General features: G+C 40.0%; 1 long non-coding RNA gene across 1 annotated transcript; it reads left to right on the forward strand.

Moving 5' to 3' along the window:
* Positions 1 to 14,375: 14,375 nt before the first annotated feature.
* On the forward strand, positions 14,376 to 15,069 carry LOC136699036 (uncharacterized). The gene is made up of 3 exons (XR_010803586.1): positions 14,376 to 14,421; positions 14,510 to 14,599; positions 14,703 to 15,069. It is a non-coding gene; the product is annotated as an uncharacterized lncRNA (long non-coding RNA).
* The last annotated feature ends 5,247 nt before the right edge of the window (positions 15,070 to 20,316 follow it).

Consider the following 20,316-nt stretch of genomic DNA (forward strand, 5'->3'; position numbering starts at 1 on the left):
AAGAAGATCCGAAGAGGTCACATTTATCAACCAAAAAAACACTAAGGTGTACCCCTTAGTGTTTTTTTGGGTAAAATATGTGACCTCCTCTGATCTTCTTCAAACCCACACCGTGTGTCAGGGAGGTCCTTATGAAGACAGTGTTGTGGTACTTTTTGCCCTACCACAAAGGGGTACCCCTTTGTGTTTTTTTAGACTAAATTTTTGACCGTCTCAGATTTCTTCCAAACTCACAATGTTGATTGAACAGGTCCTGACTTACACAGGAGTGTGATTATTTTCAGCCCATCTCATCCCAAAGCTGAGATATGAGGATTAACGTAACTGGGGTTTTCTTTCTATAGGTTTATTGGTGTTGAATATATTGGAATTAAATTTATGAGCTTGTTATATGTCCAATAAAGCAAAATACAGATGCAATGTAGGATATATTGGACTGACTAGGCTTTCTGATCACATCCTTCTACTCATGTGCTTACCTAGCTTCACTGGAATCAGGAATCCCATCAAGAATTTTACAGTTATACATTTTATGCAGCACAACATGTCCCTATATCTCAGCTTTGGGATGTGGTAGGGCAACAAATACCACACCACTGTCTTTGTCAGGACCTCCCTGACACACGGTGTGGGTTTAAAGAAGATATGAGGAGGTCACATATTTCACCCAAAAAAACACTAAAGGGTACCCCTTTGTGTTTTTTTAGACTAAATTTTTGACCGTCTCAGATTTCTTCCAAACTCACGATGTTGATTGAGCAGGTCCTGACTTACACAGGAGTGTGATTATTTTCAGCCTATCTCATCCCAAAGCTGAGATATGAGGATTAACGTAACTGGGGTTTTCTTTCTATAGGTTTATTGGTGTTGAATATATTGGAATTAAATTCATGAGTTTGTTATACGTCCAATAAAGCAAAATACAGATGCAATGTTGGATATATTGGACTGATTAGGCTTTTCTGATCACACCCTCCTACTCATGTGTTTACCTAGCCTCACTCGAAGTAGGAATCCCATCATGAAATTTACAGTTATACATTTTATGCAGCACAACATGTCACTATATCTCAGCTTTGTGATGTGGTAGGGCAACAATTACCACACCACTGTCTTCGTCAGGAACTCCCTGACACACGGTGTGGGTTTGAAGAAGATCAGAGGAGGTCACATATTTTACCCAAAAAAACACTAAGGGGTACCCCTTTGTGTTTTTTTAGACTAAATTTTTTGACCGTCTCAGATTTCTTCCAAACTCACGATGTTGATTGAGCAGGTCCTGACTTACACAGGAGTGTGATTATTTTCAGCCTATCTCATCCCAAAGCTGAGATATGAGGATTAACCTAACTGGGATTTTTCGCTCAATAGGTTTATTGGTATTGATTATATTGAAATTAAATTTATGAGCTTGTTATACGTCCAATAAAGCAAAATACAGATGCAATGTAGGATATATTGGACTGACTAGGCTTTTCTGATCGCACCCTTCTACTCATGTGTTTACCTAGCTTCACTGGAAGTAGGAATCCCATCATGAAATTTACTGTTATACATTTTATGCAGCACAACATGTCCCTATATCTCAGCTTTGTGATGTGGTAGGGCAACAATTACCACACCACTGTCTTCGTCAGGACCTCCCTGACACATGATGTGGTTTTAAAGAAGATATGAGGAGGTCACATATTTCACTTAAAAAAACACTAAGGGGTACCTCTTTGTGTTTTTTTATACTAAATTTTTGACCATCTCAGATTTCTTCCAAACGCACGATGTTGATTGAGCAGGTCCTGACTTACACAGAGGTGTGATTATTTTCAGCCTATCTCATCCCAAAGCTGAGATATGAGGATTAACCTAACTGGGATTTTTCACTCATTAGGTTTATTGGTGTTGATTATATTGAAATTAAATTTATGAGCTTGTTATATGTCCAATAAAGCAAAATACAGATGCAATGTAGGATATATTGGACTGACTAGGCTTTTCTGATCGCACCCTTCTACTCATGTGTTTACCTAGCTTCACTGGAAGTAGGAATCCCATCATGAAATTTACAGTTATATATTTTATGCAGCACAACATGTCCCTATATCTCAGCTTTGTGATGTGGTAGGGCAAAAAGTACCACAACACTGTCTTCATAAGGACCTCCCTGACACACGGTGTGGGTTTGAAGAAGATCAGAGGAGGTCACATATTTTACCCAAAAAAACACTAAGGGGTACCCCTTTGTGTTTTTTGAGACTAAATTTTTGACCGTCTCAGATTTCTTCCAAACTCACAATGTTGATTGAACAGGTCCTGACTTACACAGGAGTGTGATTATTTTCAGCCCATCTCATCCCAAAGCTGAGATATGAGGATTAACGTAACTGGGGTTTTCTTTCTATAGGTTTATTGGTGTTGAATATATTGGAATTAAATTTATGAGCTTGTTATATGTCCAATAAAGCAAAATACAGATGCAATGTAGGATATATTGGACTGACTAGGCTTTCTGATCACATCCTTCTACTCATGTGTTTACCTAGCTTCACTGGAATCAGGAATCCCATCATGAATTTTACAGTTATACATTTTATGCAGCACAACATGTCCCTATATCTCAGCTTTGGGATGTGGTAGGGCAACAAATACCACACCACTGTCTTCGTCAGGACCTCCCTGACACACGGTGTGGGTTTAAAGAAGATATGAGGAGGTCACATATTTCACCCAAAAAAACACTAAGGGGTACCCCTTTGTGTTTTTTTAGACTAAATTTTTGACCGTCTCAGATTTCTTCCAAACTCACGATGTTGATTGAGCAGGTCCTGACTTACACAGGAGTGTGATTATTTTCAGCCTATCTCATCCCAAAGCTGAGATATGAGGATTAACGTAACTGGGGTTTTCTTTCTATAGGTTTATTGGTGTTGAATATATTGGAATTAAATTTATGAGTTTGTTATACGTCCAATAAAACAAAATACAGATGCAATGTTGGATATATTGGACTGATTAGGCTTTTCTGATCACACCCTCCTACTCATGTGTTTACCTAGCCTCACTGGAAGTAGGAATCCCATCATGAAATTTACTATTATACATTTTATGCAGCACAACATGTCCCTATATCTCAGCTTTGTGATGTGGTAGGGCAACAAGTACCACAACACTGTCATCATAAGGACCTCCCTGACACACGGTGTGGGTTTGAAGAAGAACAGAGGAGGTCACATATTTTATCCAAAAAAAAAAACTAAGGGGTACCCCTTTGTGTTTTTTTAGACTAAATTTTTGACCGTCTCAGATTTCTTCCAAACTCATGATGTTGATTTAGCAGGTCCTGACTTACACAGGGGTGTGATTATTTTCAGCCTATCTCATCCCAAAGCTGAGATATGAGGATTAACGTAACTGGGGTTTTCTTTCTATAGGTTTATTGGTGTTGAATATATTGGAATTAAATTTATGAGTTTGTTATACGTCCAATAAAACAAAATACAGATGCAATGTTGGATATATTGGACTGATTAGGCTTTTCTGATCACACCCTCCTACTCATGTGTTTACCTAGCCTCACTGGAAGTAGGAATCCCATCATGAAATTTACTATTATACATTTTATGCAGCACAACATGTCCCTATATCTCAGCTTTGTGATGTGGTAGGGCAACAAGTACCACAACACTGTCATCATAAGGACCTCCCTGACACACGGTGTGGGTTTGAAGAAGAACAGAGGAGGTCACATATTTTATCCAAAAAAAAAACTAAGGGGTACCCCTTTGTGTTTTTTTAGACTAAATTTTTGACCGTCTCAGATTTCTTCCAAACTCACGATGTTGATTTAGCAGGTCCTGACTTACACAGGGGTGTGATTATTTTCAGCCTATCTCATCCCAAAGCTGAGATATGAGGATTAACGTAACTGGGGTTTTCTTTCTATAGGTTTATTGGTGTTGAATATATTGGAATTAAATTTATGAGCTTGTTATATGTCCAATAAAGCAAAATACAGATGCAATGTAGGATATATTGGACTGACTAGGCTTTTCTGATCACACCCTCCTACTCATGTGTTTACCTAGCCTCACTGGAAGTAGGAATCCCATCATGAAATTTACAGTTATACATTTTATGCAGCACAACATGTCACTATATCTCAGCTTTGTGATGTGGTAGGGCAACAATTACCACACCACTGTCTTCGTCAGGACCTCCCTGACACACGGTGTGGGTTTGAAGAAGATCAGAGGAGGTCACATATTTTACCCAAAAAAACACTAAGGGGTACCCCTTTGTGTTTTTTTAGACTAAATTTTTGACCGTCTCAGATTTCTTCCAAACTCACGATGTTGATTGAGCAGGTCCTGACTTACACAGGAGTGTGATTATTTTCAGCCTATCTCATCCCAAAGCTGAGATATGAGGATTAACGTAACTGGGGTTTTTCGCTCAATAGGTTTATTGGTGTTGATTATATTGGAATTAAATTCATGAGTTTGCTCTACGTCTAATAAAGTAAAATACAGATGCAATGTTGGATATATTGGACTGATTAGGCTTTTCTGATCGCACCCTTCTACACATGTGTTTACCTAGCTTCACTGGAAGTAGGAATCTCATCATGAAATTTACAGTTATACATTTTATGCAGCACAACATGTCCCTATATCTCAGCTTTGGGATGTGGTAGGGCAAAAATTACCACAACACTGTCTTCGTAAGGACCTCCCTGACACACGGTGTGGGTTTAAAGAAGATCAGAGGAGGTCACATATTTTACCCAAAAAAACACTAAGGAGTACCCCTTTGTGTTTTTTAGACTAAACTTTTGACCATCTCAGATTTCTTCCAAACTCACCATGTTGATTGAGCAGGTCCTGACTTACACAGGGGTGTGATTATTTTCAGCCTATCTCATCCCAAAGCTGAGATATGAGGATTAACGTAACTGGAGTTTTCTTTCTATAGGTTTATTGGTGTTGAATATATTGGAATTAAATTTATGAGCTGGTCCTGACTTACACAGGGGTGTGATTATTTTCAGCCTATCTTGTCCCAAAGCTGAGATATGAGGATTAACGTAACTGGGGTTTTCTTTCTATAGGTTTATTGGTGTTGAATATATTGGAATTAAATTTATGAGCTTGTTATACGTCCAATAAAGCAAAATACAGATGCAATGTAGGATATATTGGACTGACTAGGCTTTTCTGATCGCACCCTTCTACTCATGTGTTTACCTAGCTTCACTGGAAGTAGGAATCCCATCATGAAATTTACAGTTATACATTTTATGCAGAACACCATGTCACTATATCTCAGCTTTGTGATGTGGTAGGGCAACAATTACCACACCACTGTCTTTTTCAGGACCTCCCTGACACATGGTGTGGGTTTAAAGAAGATATAAGGAGGTCACATATTTCACCCAAAAAAACACTAAGGGGTACCCCTTTGTGTTTTTTTAGACTAAATTTCTGACCGTCTCGGATTTCTTCCAAACTCACGATGTTGATTGAGCAGGTCCTGACTTACACAGGGGTGTGATTATTTTCAGCATATCTAATCCCAAAGCTGAGATATGAGGATTAACGTAACTGGGATTTTTCGCTCAATAGGTTTATTGGTGTTGATTATATTGGAATTAAATTTATGAGTTTGCTCTACGTCTAATAAAGCAAAATACAGATGCAATGTTGGATATATTGGACTAAATAGGCTTTTCTGATCGCACCCTTATACTCATGTGTTTACCTAGCTTCACTGGAAGTAGGAATCTCATCATGAAATTTACAGTTATACATTTTATGCAGCACAACATGTCCCTAAATCTCAGCTTTGGGATGTGGTAGGGCAACAATTACCACAACACTGTCTTCGCAAGGACCTCCCTGACACACGGTGTGGGTTTGAAGAAGATCAGAGGAGGTCACATATTTTACCCAAAAAACACTAAGGGGTACCCCTTTGTGTTTTTTTAGACTAAATTTTTGACCGTCTCAGATTTCTTCCAAACTCTCGATGTTGATTGAGCAAGGCCTGACTTACACAGAGGTGTGAATATTTTCAGCCTATCTCATCCCAAAGATGAGATATGAGGATTAACGTAACTGGGGTTTTCTTTCTATAGGTTTATTGGTGTTGAATATATTGGAATTAAATTTATGAGCTTGTTATATGTCCAATAAAGCAAAATACAGATACAATGTAGGATATATTGGACTGACTAGGCTTTTCTGATCGCACCCTTCTACTCATGTGTTTACCTAGCTTCACTGGAAGTAAGAATCCCATCATGAAATTTACAGTTATACATTTTATGCAGAACACCATGTCCCTATATCTCAGCTTTGGGTTGTGGTAGGGCAAAAAGTACCACAACACTGTCTTCGTCAGGACCTCCCTGACACACGGTGTGGGTTTGAAGAAGATCAGAGGAGGTCACATATTTTACCCAAAAAAACACTAAGGGGTACCCCTTTGTGTTTTTTTAGACTAAATTTCTGACCGTCTCGGATTTCTTCCAAACTCACGATGTTGATTGAGCAAGTCCTGACTTACACAGGGGTGTGATTATTTTCAGCCTATCTCATCCCAAAGCTGAGATATGAGGATTAACGTAAGTGGGATTTTTCGCTCAATAGGTTTATTGGTGTTGATTATATTGGAATTAAATTCATGAGTTTGTTATATGTCCAATAAAGCAAAGTACAGATGCAATGTAGGATATATTGGAGTGACTAGGCTATTCTGATCGCACCCTTCTACTCATGTGTTTACCTAGCTTCACTGGAAGTAGGAATCCCATCATGAAATTTACAGTTATACATTTTATGCAGCACAACATTTCCCTATATCTCAGCTTTGGGATGTGGTAGGGCAACAATTACCACACCACTGTCTTCGTCAGGACCTCCCTGACACATGGTGTGGGTTTAAAGAAGATATGAGGAGGTCACATATTTCACCCAAAAAAACACTAAGGGGTACCCCTTTGTGTTTTTTTAGACTAAATTTTTTACCATCTCAGATTTCTTCCAAACTCACGATGTTGATTGCGCAGGTCCTGACTTACACAGGGGTGTGATTATTTTCAGCCTATCTCATCCCAAAGCTGAGATATGAGGATTAACGTAACTGGGATTTTTCGCTCAATAGGTTTATTGGTGTTGATTATATTGGAATTAAATTCATGAGTTTGCTCTACGTCTAATATAGCAAAATACAGATGCAATGTTGGATATATTGGACTGATTAGGCTTTTCTGATCGCACCCTTCTACTCATGTGTTTACCTAGCTTCACTGGAAGTAGGAATCTCATCATGAAATTTACAGTTATACATTTTATGCAGCACAACATGTCCCTATATCTCAGCTTTGGGATGTGGTAGGGCAAAAATTACCACAACACTGTCTTCGTAAGGACCTCCCTGACACACGGTGTGGGTTTAAAGAAGATCAGAGGAGGTCACATATTTTACCCAAAAAAACACTAAGGAGTACCCCTTTGTGTTTTTTAGACTAAATTTTTGACCATCTCAGATTTCTTCCAAACTCACCATGTTGATTGAGCAGGTCCTGACTTACACAGGGGTGTGATTATTTTCAGCCTATCTCATCCCAAAGCTGAGATATGAGGATTAACGTAACTGGAGTTTTCTTTCTATAGGTTTATTGGTGTTGAATATATTGGAATTAAATTTATGAGCTGGTCCTGACTTACACAGGGGTGTGATTATTTTCAGCCTATCTTGTCCCAAAGCTGAGATATGAGGATTAACGTAACTGGGGTTTTCTTTCTATAGGTTTATTGGTGTTGAATATATTGGAATTAAATTTATGAGCTTGTTATATGTCCAATAAAGCAAAATACAGATGCAATGTAGGATATATTGGACTGACTAGGCTTTTCTGATCACACCCTTCTACTCATGTGTTTACCTAGCTTCACTGGAAGTAAGAATCCCATCATGAAATTTACAGTTATACATTTTATGCAGAACACCATGTCCCTATATCTCAGCTTTGGGTTGTGGTAGGGCAAAAAGTACCACAACACTGTCTTCGTCAGGACCTCCCTGACACACGGTGTGGGTTTGAAGAAGATCAGAGGAGGTCACATATTTTACCCAAAAAACACTAAGGGGTACCCCTTTGTGTTTTTTTAGACTAAATTTCTGACCGTCTCGGATTTCTTCCAAACTCTCGATGTTGATTGAGCAAGGCCTGACTTACACAGAGGTGTGAATATTTTCAGCCTATCTCATCCCAAAGATGAGATATGAGGATTAACGTAACTGGGGTTTTCTTTCTATAGGTTTATTGGTGTTGAATATATTGGAATTAAATTTATGAGCTTGTTATATGTCCAATAAAGCAAAATACAGATACAATGTAGGATATATTGGACTGACTAGGCTTTTCTGATCGCACCCTTCTACTCATGTGTTTACCTAGCTTCACTGGAAGTAGGAATCCCTTCATGAAATTTACAGTTATACATTTTATGCAGAAAACCATGTCCCTATATCTCAGCTTTGGGATGTGGTAGGGCAACATCTACCACACCAATGTCTTTGTCAGGACCTCCATGACACATGGTGTGGGTTTAAAGAAGATATGAGGAGGTCACATATTTCACCACTAAAAAACACTAAGGGGTACCCCTTTGTGTTTTTTTAGACTAAATTTCTGACCGTCTCGGATTTCTTCCAAACTCACGATGTTGATTGAGCAGGTCCTGACTTACACAGGGGTGTGATTATTTTCAGCCTATCTCATCCCAAAGCTGAGATATGGTGATTAATGTAACTGGGATTTTCATTTTATAGGTTTATTGGTGTTGAATATATTGGAATTAAATTTATGAGCTTGTTATACGTCTAATAAAGCAAAATACAGATGCAATGTTGGATATATTGGACTGATTCGGCTTTTCTGATCGCACCCTTCTACTCGTGTGTTTACCTAGCTTCACTGGAAGTAGGAATCTCATCATGAAATTTACAGTTATACATTTTATGCAGCACAACATGTCCCTATATCCCAGCTTTGGGATGTGGTAGGGCAAAAATTACCAGAACACTGTCTTTGTAAGGACCTCCCTGACACACGGTGTGGGTTTGGAGAAGATCAGAGTAGGTCACATATTTCACCCAAAAAAACACTAAGGGGTACCCCTTTGTGTTTTTTTAGACTAAATTTCTGACCGTCTCAGATTTCTTCCAAACTCACAATGTTGATTGAGCAAGTCCTGACTTACACAGGGGTGTGATTATTTTCAGCCTATCTCATCCCAAAGCTGAGATATTAGGATTAACGTAACTGGGATTTTTCGCTCAATAGGTTTATTGGTGTTGATTATATTGGAATTAAATGTATGAGTTTGTTATATGTCCAATAAAGCAAAGTACAGGTGCAATGTAGGATATATTGGACTGACTAGGCTTTTCTGATCGCACCCTTCTACTCATGTGTTTACCTAGCTTCACTGGAAGTAGGAATCCCATCATGAAATTTACAGTTATACATTTTATGCAGCACAACATTTCCCTATATCTCAGCTTTGGGATGTGGTAGGGCAACAATTACCACACCACTGTCTTCGTCAGGACCTCCCTGACACATGGTGTGGGTTTAAAGAAGATATGAGGAGGTTACATATTTCACCCAAAAAAACACTAAGGGGTACCCCTTTGTGTTTTTTTAGACTAAATTTTTTACCATCTCAGATTTCTTCCAAACTCACGATGTTGATTGAGCAGGTCCTGACTTACACAGGGGTGTGATTATTTTCAGCCTATCTCATCCCAAAGCTGAGATATGAGGATTAACGTAAGTGGGATTTTTCGCTCAATAGGTTTATTGGTGTTGATTATATTGGAATTAAATTCATGAGTTTGCTCTACGTCTAATATAGCAAAATACAGATGCAATGTTGGATATATTGGACTGATTAGGCTTTTCTGATCGCACCCTTCTACTCATGTGTTTACCTAGCTTCACTGGAAGTAGGAATCTCATCATGAAATTTACAGTTATACATTTTATGCAGCACAACATTTCCCTATATCTCAGCTTTGGGATGTGGTAGGGCAACAATTACCATGCCACTGTCTTCGTCAGGACCTCCCTGACACACAGTGTGGGTTTGAAGAAGATCAGAGAAGGTCACATATTTTACCCAAAAAAAACACTAAGGGGTACCCCTTTGTATTTTTTTAGACTAAATTTTTGACCGTCTCGGATTTCTTCCAAACTCACGATGTTGATTGAGCAAGTCCTGACTTACACAGGGGTGTGATTATTTTCAGCCTATCTCATCCCAAAGCTGAGATATGAGGATTAACGTAACTGGGGTTTTTCGCTCAATAGGTTTATTGGTGTTGATTATATTGGAATTAAATTCATGAGTTTGCTCTACGTCTAATAAAGTAAAATACAGATGCAATGTTGGATATATTGGACTGATTAGGCTTTTCTGATCGCACCCTTCTACACATGTGTTTACCTAGCTTCACTGGAAGTAGGAATCTCATCATGAAATTTACAGTTATACATTTTATGCAGCACAACATGTCCCTATATCTCAGCTTTGGGGTTGTAGTAGGGCAAAAAGTACCACAACACTGTCTTCGTCAGGACCTCCCTGACACACGGTGTGAGTTTGAAGAAGATCAGAGGAGGTCACATATTTTACCCAAAAAAACACTAAGGGGTACCCCTTTGTGTTTTTTTAGACTAAATTTCTGACCGTCTCGAATTTCTTCCAAACTCACGATGTTGATTGTGCAAGTCCTGACTTACACAGAGGTGTGAATATTTTCAGCCTATCTCATCCCAAAGATGAGATATGAGGATTAACGTAACTGGGGTTTTCTTTCTATAGGTTTATTGGTGTTGATTATATTGGAATTAAATTCATGAGTTTGCTCTACGTCTATTAAAGCAAAATACAGATGCAATGTTGGATATATTGGACTGATTAGGCTTTTCTGATCGCACCCTTATACTCATGTGTTTACCTAGCTTCACTGGAAGTAGGAACCTCATCATGAAGTTTACAGTTATACATTTTATGCAGCACAACATGTCCCTAAATCTCAGCTTTGGGATGTTGTAGGGCAACAATTACCACAACACTGTCTTCGCAAGGACCTCCCTGACACACGGTGTGGGTTTGAAGAAGATCAGAGGAGGTCACATATTTTACCCAAAAAACACTAAGGGGTACCCCTTTGTGTTTTTTAGACTAAATTTTTGACCGTCTCGGATTTCTTCCAAACTCACGATGTTGATTGAGCAAGTCATGACTTACACATAGGTGTGATTATTTTCAGCCTATCTCATCCCAAAGCTGAGATATGAGGATTAACGTAACTGGGGTTTTCTTTCTATAGGTTTATTGGTGTTGAATATATTGGAATTAAATTTATGAGCTTGTTATATGTCCAATAAAGCAAAATACAGATGCAATGTAGGATATATGGGACTAACTAGGCTTTTCTGATCGCACCCTTCTACTCATGTGTTTACCTAGCTTCACTGGAAGTAGGAATCCCATCATGAAATTTACAGTTATACATTTTATGCAGCACAACATGTCCCTATATCTCAGCTTTGGGATGTGGTAGGGCAACAATTACCACACCACTGTCTTCGTCAGGACCTCCCTGACACATGGTGTGGGTTTTAAGAAGATATAAGGAGGTCACATATTTCACCCAAAAAAACACTAAGGGGTACCCCTTTGTGTTTTTTTAGACTAAATTTTTGACCGTCTCAGATTTCTTCCAAACTCACGATGTTGATTGAGCAGGTCCTGACTTACACAGGGGTGTGATTATTTTCAGCCTATCTCATCCTAAAGCTGAGATATGAGGATTAACGTAACTGGGGTTTTCTTTCTATAGGTTTATTGGTGTTGAATATATTGGAATTAAATTTATGAGCTTGTTATATGTCCAATAAAGCAAAATACAGATGCAATGTAGGATATATGGGACTAACTAGGCTTTTCTGATCGCACCCTTCTACTCATGTGTTTACCTAGCTTCACTGGAAGTAGGAATCCCATCATGAAATTTACAGTTATACATTTTATGCAGCACAACATGTCCCTATATCTCAGCTTTGGGATGTGGTAGGGCAACAATTACCACACCACTTTCTTCGTCAGGACCTCCCTGACACACAGTGTGGGTTTAAAGAAGATATGAGGAGGTCACATATTTCACCCTGTTACGACCCAGTCTAGGGTTGAGCCGTAATAGAGTGAGGAATGGGTTGAAATTAATATATATGAAGGGAATAAATGTAACAGATGTAAATGGTGAAACAAAAAGGACACAAACGGAAACACAGAATGAATAATGAATAGAATATATATTTTAAATGTGATATGTACAATGAAACCAAACACCAGTGAACTTCAGGATGGCCTTTAGCCGACAAAAACAACAAACAAACACCCCTCCTAACTGACCCACAAACAGCTCTAACTTACCTAAGTGAAAACAAAAGGAAACAAAAGACAACACCTTACCTTCCTCCCTGTCTATCCACAAAAACACACACAAAACCCACTCCCAAAACAAACGGCAGCCAACCCTACTCTGGTGAAATATATACACAAAATTTACAAAAGATAGATCTAGCATCAGTATTCAAAAGGGCAAAAACAAACTCGTAGTCGAAATAGGAATGGATCAAAGTCAAAACCAGGCAAACAGAATTCAATATACACAATACAAATCACGGCACAAAACAAAGCTTTCTAACAGTGTACACAGAGACGTATTTATGATTCCCGCCGGGATGACGTAGACGGAAATGGTGACAGACAACACATGGACTGGATGGTGGACCGGACTCAGGACGAGGAACAAATACACGAACTGGAACAAACTCTAGACGGGTGAACAAACATGGACTGGAACAGATTGCAGAACCTATACATTTACAGAGATAGTGAGAGAGAGAGAAAACACACACATACACAGCGCAGCGTAACACCCCCTCCCACAAATACAAATCCATAGTAGGAACAAAACATTAACACCTAGACAGAGCATCTGCAACAACATTATCTACACCCCGCTTGTGACAGATAGACAAAGAGAAACCCTGAAGTATGAGAGACCATCGCATTAATCGCTGGTTCGAGTTACACATACGGCTAAGGAAAGTTAGTGGATTGTGGTCAGTGTAAATGGTGACTGGAACAGAACTATTACCAATATATACTTCAAAGTGTTGAAGTGCTAATAATAAGGCGAGTGTCTCTTTCTCTATGGTGCTGTACATTAACTGATGTTTTAAAAACTTCTTAGAAAAGAAGGAAACCGGATGGTCAATGTGATCTTCACCTTCTTGTAAGAGGACAGCACCCGCTCCAGTATCACTTGCATCTACCTCAAATTTAAAAGGCTTATTAAAATCAGGTGCTGCAAGCACAGGGGCATTACTAAGCAGCAGCTTCACAGCGTCAAAAGCTGTCTGACACTCAGAGGACCAAACAAGAGAGACATTCTGTTTCAGAAGATTGGTAAGCGGTAACACTAAAACAGAGAAATTTTTGCAAAAACATCTATAATATCCAGCCATACCTAAGAAACGTCTTAGTTCACGCCTTGTCTTAGGAACTGGGAAAGCATTAATGGCTTGCACCTTGGCATCTAATGGCTTCACTTGACCCTGACCTACTATTTTCCCAAGGTAAGAAACAACTCCTCTACCAAATTCACATTTTTCTAAATTCAGAACAAGAGAAGCATTATGTAGACGAGTGAAAACTGATTCTAAAATTTCCAGGTGCTGGTCCCATGTGTCAGTATATACCACAACATCATCTAGGTAAGCTGCACAGTTAGGTACATCAGCCAATACACAATTCATTAATCTCTGAAAAGTGGCAGGTGCATTTCGGAGTCCAAAGGCCATGACTGTGTATTGCATAAAAGTATCTGGAGTGACGAAGGCAGAAATCTCTGAAGCACGAGAGGTAAGTGGCACTTGCCAATAACCTTTTAGTAAATCAAGTTTTGTTACAAACTTTGCAGAACCAACCTGATCAACACAATCCTCCATGCGGGGCAGAGGAAAAGAATCAGGCTTAGTGACTGCATTAACCTTTCTGAAGTCAGTACAGAAACGGTAAGTACCATCTGGCTTAGGTACCAACAAACAAGGGGAGGACCAAGGGCTAGAGCTGGGTATGGCAAGACCATTTTTAAACAGATACTGTGTTTCTTGTTTTAAGATAGCACGCTTAGCTGGATTCACACGATAGGGGTGTTGTTTAATGGGACCATGACCGCCAACATCAATGTCATGTTCAATTACAGAGGTACATGAGGGAACATCGGAAAACAAAGAAGGATATTTGTAAATAATGGTCTTAAGATCTGCCTGGATATCAGAAGGTAAGTGAGCTATTTTATTATCTAAGTGTAGAAGTGCTTCTGAATTGGGCAAACGGGCACATGGGAGACTATAGCGGCCTATGTGTAGTTCATCAGATTCAGGAGAATACTCAGTGGGAGACACATTTGCCACAGAGGCAACTACGGAGGAAGAAGACAGATGAGGGGCACGAGAGAGGTAAGGCTTTAAAAGGTTAATGTGGCAAACACGAGTTTTCCTTTTTCTATCCGGAGTCATAATTACATAATTTGTGTCACTTAATTTTTCTTTCACTTCATAGGGACCAGCAAAACGAGTGTGTAGGGAGGAGCCTACCACAGGCAGCAAAACTAAAACCTGGTCACCCACCTGAAAAGAACGGTGCACTGCATCTCTGTCATAGCGCTCTTTCATTTTATTTTGGGAGGACTCTAAAGCACGTCTGGCAACATCATGAGCTAACCCCATGCGCTTTCTAAGGGAACGAACATACTCTAGGACAGGCTTGGCATGTGTATGCGAACTGGGAGACAACCACTGCTCTTGCAAGGCCTTTAATGGACCTCTTATCACATGGCCAAACACTAGCTCAGCAGGACTAAACCCAGTTGACTCCTGCACAGCGTCTCTAATTGCATATAAAAGGAGTGGAACCCCCTCATCCCAATCCTTACCAACCTCAAGACAGAAAGTCCGTAAATTGTTTTAAGTGTTTGGTGGAAACGTTCAAGTGCGCCCTGTGACTCTGGGTGATATGCACTAGACACCTGATGTTTAATGTTAAGCTCTTTCATTACCTGAGAAAATAGTCGAGACATAAAATTGGAACCCTGGTCAGACTGTATTACCTTAGGTAAACCAAATGTAGTACAAAACTTAATCAAAGCCTTAACAATAACTTTTGAATGTAAAGATCGAATGGGAACAGCCTCTGGAAATTTAGTAGCAGCACACATTAATGTAAGTAAATAACTGTTCCCTGAGCGAGATTTTGGCAAAGGGCCCACACAGTCAATCAGCAGACGTTCGAATGGTTCACATGTTATCTGTATGGGGTGAAGTGGAGCAGGCTGAATAATCTGGTTAGGTTTCCCCACGAGCTGACATGTATGGCAGGTGCGACAGAATCGGGTAACATCTGATTTTACTGTGGGCCAAAAGAAATACCTAAGAACACGCTGATACGTTTTACGAATGCCGAGATGTCCAGAACAGGGATGGTCATGAGCTAGGGACAAAACTTGAGATCTAAAGGGCTGGGGAACAACTATTTGACACACATCAGCACAACCATCCGAGGAAGAACGGGGAGACCATTTTTTCATTAAGACATCATTGTCAACATAATAGGGACTAAAGGGTTTATCAGGACAAATATCAAGTGCAGAATCAAAACAGCGTTTTATTGTGGGATCTGACTTCTGAGCAGCAGCAAGCTCCGTACGAGTAATTCGCGTATCGGTGTAATTAATGTTACAAATATCTGTCCCTTTATCACCACTAGTTGGAACAGAAGCATCACAGAATGGGTCATCTTTACTTAAAAATGAGTCTGATAACCCTACTACATCCGCAAACTTTCTCTTTTGAGCCCGAGTGAGAACACAGGATGGAAAAATAGATGAGTTCTCTACAACAGAGAGGGGTTCAGAAACCACCTCAGGTAGTGTAAACAATTTATCACCAGCCAGGTCATTACCTAAAATAAACGATACTCCATTTACTGGAAGTTGTGAACGAACTGCAACTTTAACGACACCTGAAAACTCAGGCGTTACCAAATAAACTTTATGGAGCGGCACACGGACAACTCCTAACTCAATCCCTTGAATTAAAACGTCACTACCACAATAACTGGAGCCAGAAAAAGGTAAAACGCTGTCTAAAATAAGAGACTGTGCAGCACCAGTGTCTCTTAAAATCTGAATAGACTTTTTATCTCCCGTATCACCAAAAGAAACAAATCCAGAAAATGTAAACGGTTTAAACAGTGCTTCTACCGAGGGCTGATCAGACGAGCAGTCAGTATCAGGGGTCTTATGTAACGAACTAACAGCGTTAACTTTCTTTGGGGCTAAAGTGCGGGCTTCTTTACGTTTTTAAACGGGACAAGCAGCAATTAAATGACCAACAGCATGGCAATAGAAACATTCTCTATTTTCAGAGACATTAGACTGAACAGAACTAACGGCAGGTTGTGAAGTGGGGGTGCGGCGAGACATGTCACGCTGAGAACTCGGGACAAAGTTTGTTTTATGTGTCAGAACGAATTCATCAGACAAAGTAGCTGCAACAGACAAATTAGTGACTTTTTGTTCATTGATGTATACCACTATTTTATCAGGAAGATTGTTTTTAAAATCTTCCAGGAGAACCAACTCCTTAAGCTGCTCGAATGTCGTGACATTACTAGCCGCATACCATCGATCAAACAACAGAGACTTTTCTCTGGCAAATTCCACATACGTCTGGCTGGGGGTTTTTGTAAGACGTCTAAAATTCTGCCGATAGGCTTCTGGAACTAACTCATATGCCCGAAGAATTGTACTTTTCACGACGTCATAATCCAAGCTCTGCTCCAGCGACAGAGACGAACAAACCTCCTGAGCCTTGCCCACTAACTTACACTGAAGCAGCAGAGACCACAAGCCTTTAGGCCAACTAAGAGTGGTAGCGATCCGCTCAAAAATCGGAAAATAAGCGTCCACCTCGTTTTCCCTAAAAGCAGGAACCAGACCGATCTGCCGACTCACATCAAAATCCCGCGCTGTACTTACGGCCGATGAGCGAGCTGGAGAGCGGGGCTTGGGAACCGGTGGCGTGGCCGGTGCCTGAACGCTGTCAGGAGCAGGAGAGTGCGCCGTGGGAGAGGCCGCACTGCGAGGGAGAGGGACAGGCTTATAATCCCCCAGACTCATTTGTTTTAATGCAAGCTCCTTCTCAGCTTCAACTTGCACTGCCTTAAACCGGAGTAACTCTGCCTCACGCTTCTGAATCTTTATTTCCAGCTCTAGCTCTTTAAGTTGAATGGCCAAGCGCGGATCTAACACAGGAGAGAGGGAAACACCGGGATCTATGCGCGGCAGAAACTCAGAGTCGTCCACGGCCTCCGCCGCGTCCGTACTCCGAGCTGGACTCAAAGCAACACCCGGAGAACCCTTCCTCTCAGGCAAAATTCCCCTGCTAACCAACTGGGCCTCCAAGGCCTCCTTAATCTCCGGTTTTGGAGCAGAGCGAGGGACTCTAACAGAAAACAAATCCGCTATCAAAAGCAGATCGACAACACGACATGTATCAAACACCTCCAAAGTGGGGCAAAGAGCAAACGCGGACAAATCAAAACTAGCCATCTTCACCCCCCCACAAAAAAGAAAACCACCAGCCAGAAAAAACAACAAAAAACAACCAGAAAATGAAAATAGGACGAGCCCCCAAATTCTGTTACGACCCAGTCTAGGGTTGAGCCGTAACAGAGTGAGGAATGGGTTGAAGTTAATATATATGAAGGGAATAAATGTAACAGATGTAAATGGTGAAACAAAAAGGACACAAACGGAAACACAGAATGAATAATGTATAGAATATATATTGTAAATGTGATATGTACAATGAAACCAAACACCAGTGAACTTCAGGATGGCCTTTAGCCGACAAAAACAACAAACAAACACCCCTCCTAACTGACCCACAAACAGCTCTAACTTACCTAAGTGAAAACAAAAGGAAACAAAAGACAACACCTTACCTTCCTCCCTGTCTATCCACAAAAACACACACAAAACCCACTCCCAAAACAAACGGCAGCCAACCCTACTCTGGTGAAATATATACACAAAATTTACAAAAGATAGATCTAGCATCAGTATTCAAAAGGGCAAAAACAAACTCGTAGTTGAAATAGGAATGGATCAAAGTCAAAACCAGGCAAACAGAATTCAATATACACAATACAAATCACGGCACAAAACAAAGCTTTCTAACAGTGTACACAGAGACGTATTTATGATTCCCGCCGGGATGACGTAGACGGAAATGGTGACAGACAACACATGGACTGGATGGTGGACCGGACTCAGGACGAGGAACAAATACACGAACTGGAACATGGAATGAACTCTAGACGGGTGAACAAACATGGACTGGAACAGATTGCAGAACCTATACATTTATAGAGATAGTGAGAGAGAGAGAAAACACACACATACACAGCGCAGCGTAACAACCCAAATAAACACTAAGGGGTACCCCTTTGTGTTTTTTCAGACTAAATTTTTGACCGTCTCAGATTTCTTCCAAACTCACGATGTTGATTGAGCAGGTCCTGACTTACACAGGGGTGTGATTATTTTCAGCCTATCTCATCCCAAAGCTGAGATATGAGGATTAACGTAACTGGGGTTTTCTTTCTATAGGTTTATTGGTGTTGACTATATTGGAATTAAATTTATGAGTTTGTTATACGTCCAATAAAGCAAAATACAGATGCAATGTAGGATATATGGGACTAACTAGGCTTTTCTGATCGCACCCTTCTACTCATGTGTTTACCTAGCTTCACTGGAAGTAGGAATCCCATCATGAAATTTACAGTTATACATTTTATGCAGCACAACATGTCCCTATATCTCAGCTTTGGGATGTGGTAGGGCAACAATTACCACACCACTGTCTTCGTCAGGACCTCCCTGACACATGGTGTGGGTTTAAAGAAGATATGAGGAGGTCACATATTTCACCCAAAAAAACACTAAGGGTTACCCCTTTGTGTTTTTTTAGACTAAATTTTTGACCGTCTCAGATTTCTTCCAAACTCACGACGTTGATTGAGCAGGTCCTGATTTACACAGGGGTGTGATTATTTTCAGCCTATCTCATCCTAAAGCTGAGATATGAGGATTAATGCAACTGGGGTTTTCTTTCTATAGGTTTTTTTATGTTTAATGTATTGGAATTAAATTTATGAGTTTGTTATACGTCCAATAAAGCAAAATACAGATGCAATGTTGGATATATTGGACTGACTAGGCTTTTCTGATCGCACCCTTCTACTCATGTGTTTACCTAGCCTCACTGGAAGTAGGAATCCCATCATGAAATTTACAGTTATACATTTTATGCAGCACAACATGTCCCTATATCTCAGCTTTGGGATGTGGTAGGGCAAAAATTACCACAACACTGTCTTCGTAAGGACCTCCCTGACATACGGTGTGGGTTTAAAGAAGATCAGAGGAGGTCACATATTTCACCCAAAAACACACTAAGGGGTACGTGTTTTTTTAGACTAAATTTTTGACCGTCTCAGATTTCTTCCAAACTCACGATGTTGATTGAGCAGGTCCTGACTTACACAAGGGTGAGATTATTTTCAGCCTATCTCATCCCAAAGCTGAGATATGAGGATTAACCTAACTGGGATTTTTCGCTCAATAGGTTTATTGGTGTTGATTATATTGGAATTAAATTTATGAGCTTGTTATACGTCCAATAAAGCAAAATACATATGCAATGTAGGATATATTGGACTGACTAGGCTTTTCTGATCGCACCCTTCTACTCATGTGTTTACCTAGCTTCACTGGAAGTAGGAATCCCATCATGAAATTTACAGTTATACATTTTATGCAGCACAACATGTCCCTCTATCTCAGCTTTGGGATGTGGTATGGCAACAATTACCACACCACTGTCTTCGTCAGGACCTCCTTGACACACGGTGTGGGTTTAAAGAAGATCAGAGGAGGTCACATATTTCACCCAAAAACACACTAAGGGGTACGTGTTTTTTTTAGACTAAATTTTTGACCGTCTCAGATTTCTTCCAAACTCACGATGTTGATTGAGCAGGTCCTGATTTACACAGGGGTGTGATTATTTTCAGGCTATCTCATCCTAAAGCTGAGATATGAGGATTA

The sequence above is a fragment of the Hoplias malabaricus genome, chromosome 6 (genome assembly GCF_029633855.1).
Source record: "Hoplias malabaricus isolate fHopMal1 chromosome 6, fHopMal1.hap1, whole genome shotgun sequence".
Taxonomy (NCBI): Eukaryota; Metazoa; Chordata; class Actinopteri; order Characiformes; family Erythrinidae; genus Hoplias; species Hoplias malabaricus.